The following is a 4891-nucleotide window of genomic DNA, read 5'->3' on the forward strand; positions in this document are numbered from 1 at the left end:
GTACTTCTCGCTAGCTGCGTCTTCCGCTCAACTTCCTGTGCTCCTAAGCTCCTGCACACTCAGACATAGGGATCAAACACAAAGCAGGACCTAACCAACTTGGTTGATCACATCAAAACACCACTGGGCCCAACAATCTCCTCCTTTTTGATGTGCATCAACCCAAGTTCAAGTTAGGGTTAAAATATACAAGTAGTAATTTAAAATAAAATTATTAAACCAACATGTCAAGCATAAGTTTGCAATAAATAAAATTGCAACTACTTAATTAAGAGTTAACCAGAATTTTTCAAAAATACTTTTAATTTTTTTAAAAAAATTTCTCCCCCTAAACTTGTACTTTTCTCTCCCCCTTTGATCAAAGCAAAAACGGGTTAATAATAAGAGAATATGATTTTAAAAAAATATTTAGAAAATTTTAAGTTAGAAAAATTTCTGAGCAAGATGATTTTTTTTTAAAAAGAAATATCTAAGCAAAAATGAATTTTTAGAAATTTAAAAAATATTTCTAAGTAAACTGAATTTTTAGAATTTTTCAAAATAATTTCTAAGTCAAAATTAATTTTTAGAATTTTTAAAAAAATTCTAAGTAAACTAAATTTTTAAAATTTTTCAAAATAATTTCTAAGTCAAAATTAATTTTTAGAATTTTTCAAAAATATTTGAAAAACTTTCAAAGCATTATTTAATTCTAGTTTAATACTTTTTTCAGAAAGTTAATTAAACATTTTATTTCAATATTTCAGCTTCCAGGTCGTGGCGAGGCACTATGCCTTCTTGGTTATTGGAGCAACAACCACTTCCTTAGACAAAGCTTCATAAAAAAATTTTAACGTTTAATTTTTCTTCTGAAGGCCTTAAAAAAATTAATTTAGCACAGATTTCGGAACCCAATAGAGGTTCCTTTGTAACGCCCGCCCTCCCTGCTAACCCTAAGGGACGGGGCTACGATACTCTATGTACATATTACAGCGGAAGACTTAAAATAATTTTTTTTTTCTTAGTTTAATAAAACTTTTCTTTTGTTTTCAAATCCGAACTACACTAATATGGTTTCCATAACATGATAACAAGATAAATAGAAACATAACATCAAGTTACCCATATAGTACTACAATTTACGAAACCAAAGCGTAATTCTTAAAAGTTCTTAAAGCAGGTTCTTATTTGGTTGTCTAGCCACCGCCACACACATCTCCTTGCCTCTCCTGCTGCTCCTTTAGCTCATCCAGCTTTTTCCTTTATCTATGGTACAAGGAAAGTAAGCTATGAGCACTCATGGCTCAGTAAGTTCCTTTCCTACTCACTAAAACCGAAAATCATCACATGATCAAAGAATATCTCAACATAACATGATCTCTACTAGTCATGGCATAACATATCATACTCTTTAAGCATATCATGCAACATAACAAAATCATAACTAGTCATGGCATATCATCTCTTAAAGCATAGCATGATACATAACATAATCATATCTAATCATGGCATATCATAGCATCATCATAAGGTAGCATAGCATATCAAGCATAGCATGAAACATAACATAATCATATCTAATCATGGCATATCATAAATCATAGCATCATCATAAGGTAGCATGACATATCAGGCATAGCATGAAACATAACATAATCATATCTAATCATGGCATATCATAAATCATAGCATCATCACAACATGATCATAAGGTATATGCAATATGATTTTGAAAACATGTATCCGAAAAACATGTGTATGTCTCATGATCTTTAAAACCATTTCTTCTTACATATATATACTTGAACATATTTTCAACTTAAAGGGGATCCCGGCTATGTACCACTTACATATTGCGCGCAACCTATGTAGGTCCAAGGTAGCAAGTCTTGAACCTTACAAGGCAAACATACTAGGCCCGAGTCTTACTCCATCGACCTAGGGGCACTTAGGAGCCCATCCCTAACGAGGCCCGAGTCTTATTCCATCGACCCCAGGGCGCTTATGGAGCTCACCCTTAGTACAAGCCATATAAAGTAAAGTACATGTCATACTTATACATATCACACATCATAAGAGCATGCATCACTTAGGCACACATCATATCATAAAAGTATGCATCACTTAGGCATACATCATATCATAAAAGTATGCATCACTTAGGCATACATCATATCATAAAGGTATGCATCACTTAGGCATACATCATGTCATAAAAGTATGCATCACTTAGACATACATCATATCATAAAGGTATGCATCACTTAGGCATACATCATGTCATAAAAGCATGCATATTTTCACCACATAGCATATCATAAAAGCATGCATATTTTCACCACATAGCATATCATAAAAGCATGCATATTTCTATCCACATAGCATATCATAAAAGCATGCATATTTCTATCCACATAGCATATCATAAAAGCATGCATATTTCTAGCACATGTCATATCATGGAAAGTATGAATCACAAGCATACATGTTTAAGCATAAGGGTGTATCATGTGATTATACTATCATAAGAAACATGGTAACATAGTTAACTTGGATTCTAAGCTTCCTAATCCCTTGGGTTCTTATCATGGCCGAACCCCCTTAGATCTCAATTTAGGTAAAATAACCTCCAAGCATGTGGAACCTAAATTATCATCACATCAATTTCATAGGAAGCATTATAAGCATGATTAACTTAGTTTCTAAGTTCTCCAAGTCCCTAAACTTCATGTGGCCGAACCTTATCAGGTGTGAAACAAGGTCCCAAATGTCATGAAAGCATGGAAACCTTAAACCATATTTATAGCATTTTTCTTCCAAGTAACATAGTAATCATATTTGAGCTAATTCCTAAGTTCCTCAAGCCCTTAACATATGTCATGGCCAAAATTTCACAAGTATACATTAAGGCAAAAACAAAGCATACAAGCATGTGAACTTGAACTAACATCATGTATAAATTCATAATAAGGTATCATACAAAGGGTATGGCCGAAACTTACCCTAGCCTCATTTTAGGTCATTAAGCAACATATAGCATGAGAACTTTGGCTTTCTACTTATCATATTTCATGTAGAGTGACATGAGCATATTTAAATTTTGTTCTAGGGTTTCTAGGGCATCTATCCCTTCATGGCCGAGACCTACAATGGTCCATTTAGGTCATGGAAAAATTATACAAGCATGTGACACAATCAACACATTATCATATTTCCATAAGAAGCATTTTTAACACAATTGGTTTCAATTCTAAGGCCTCTAGGTCATTTAAACCCTACTTGGCCGAGACCCATCAGTGGTTAACTTTGCTTCAAATAGCCTAAAAGCATAGGAAGTCATACAAGTTTCATAGCATGTATAAAGACAAGCATAATAAACATACATGTGCATTGTGTCTTAGGCTTCCTAGGTTTCTTTCCTTTTTCTTTTATTTTTCCTCATGGCCGAAACCTACCATTCTCTAAACTAGGTTTTAAGTGGCCTAAAGCATGGAAAACCTAAGCAAGTTTCATGGCAAAAATTACTAAGAACATCATATACAAATTTGGTTCATAAACAAGCTAGGACCCTTGTGACCTTACAAGTCATATATCATGTAACTAAATTCTCTATACTCTAATTAAGCATGAGAGCATTAAACCACTTTCATATCTTAATATCAAAGAGGTCTTGAGCATGTTAAAATTTTGTTTAAGCTTTCCTAAGCTATCCATCTTAACATGGCCGAAAATCTTAATGAAGAGTTCATGAATTTCTAGCAATATTCAACATGCAATTCTTTAAGAGAACTCTATATTCTATCATATAAACATGGTTACTTAAATTTAAAAGTCTTCCTAACCCTAAGCTCTTTTCTTTTCCGAAACATATGAGGGGATTTCCTTTGGTTCCAAGTAACTTTCAAGCAAGAAAAACCAATAAAAGATCCTTAGTAATTCATGGAGGGAATCTTGTACTAGTTTGGTTAAACAATGATTTCCCTAACCTCTTTAAAACATTTTTGGCCGAAATTCTAGGGTTAGGTACTCCTCTGACCAAGCATCATATAGGTATAAAAACATGAAGGAAAACCTTCCTACATAGCATAGAAAAATATCATGAAATGATGACTTGTTTAAACCTTCCTAGATTTGAAACTCTTCTTTGGCCGAATTTTCTTAAATTCTATTCTAGGTTTTCTAATCCTCATAAAATCCGAAAATCACATAAAAATCCTTGTACCACAGGTGAGGGGAAGCTTACATCCTTTTCGCTTGTGGATCTAAGGTATGGTGATGGAAGAAGTAGCCTCTTCTTCTAGTTCCCTTCCCTTGTTCCTCTTGCTAAGTCCTCCTTGTATCTTAGGCTTTCTTAGGAGAAAACCTTGGCTTGGGGCCGAAGATGGAGGAGAGGGGGCTGGGGTTCTCGGTGATGGAGAGGGGAGAATGAGAGAAATGAGAGAAAAATTAGAATTCTTCTCTTTACTTGCTCCCTTTTATGTTAAGGAGGAAGAAGTAGCAAAATTAGTTTTTGCTTTCCTTCTCCCTTAGCCTTTTTTCTATTTTATTTTTTATTTTTATTTATTTATTTATCCTCATCATTCATGGTGAAATAAGGGGGAATGAATCCCCTTAATTAGCCTCTTTTATTTTCGGCAAGAGAGGAGAGAAAGAGGGAGAGAAGGAAGGAAGGCAAGTTGTCTTTCTCTTGCTCTTTTCTTATTTTCTTTTGGCTAACTTTTACTCTCACCCTTATCATGAGTTTCCCTCCTTTTCTATCAATATCTTCTCTCTATCCCAATTGGTTTCTACTAATTAATTCTATAAATTATAATATAAGAGGTTCAAGGTTCAATCCTTGACCTCCTCTTCTTTTTATTTCATTTTATTTCTTTTTGCTTCAACCCACTTCCTTTTATTTTTCTAAGGCAAA

This window comes from Zingiber officinale, chromosome 5B (genome assembly GCF_018446385.1).
Source record: "Zingiber officinale cultivar Zhangliang chromosome 5B, Zo_v1.1, whole genome shotgun sequence".
Lineage (NCBI taxonomy): Eukaryota > Viridiplantae > Streptophyta > Magnoliopsida > Zingiberales > Zingiberaceae > Zingiber > Zingiber officinale.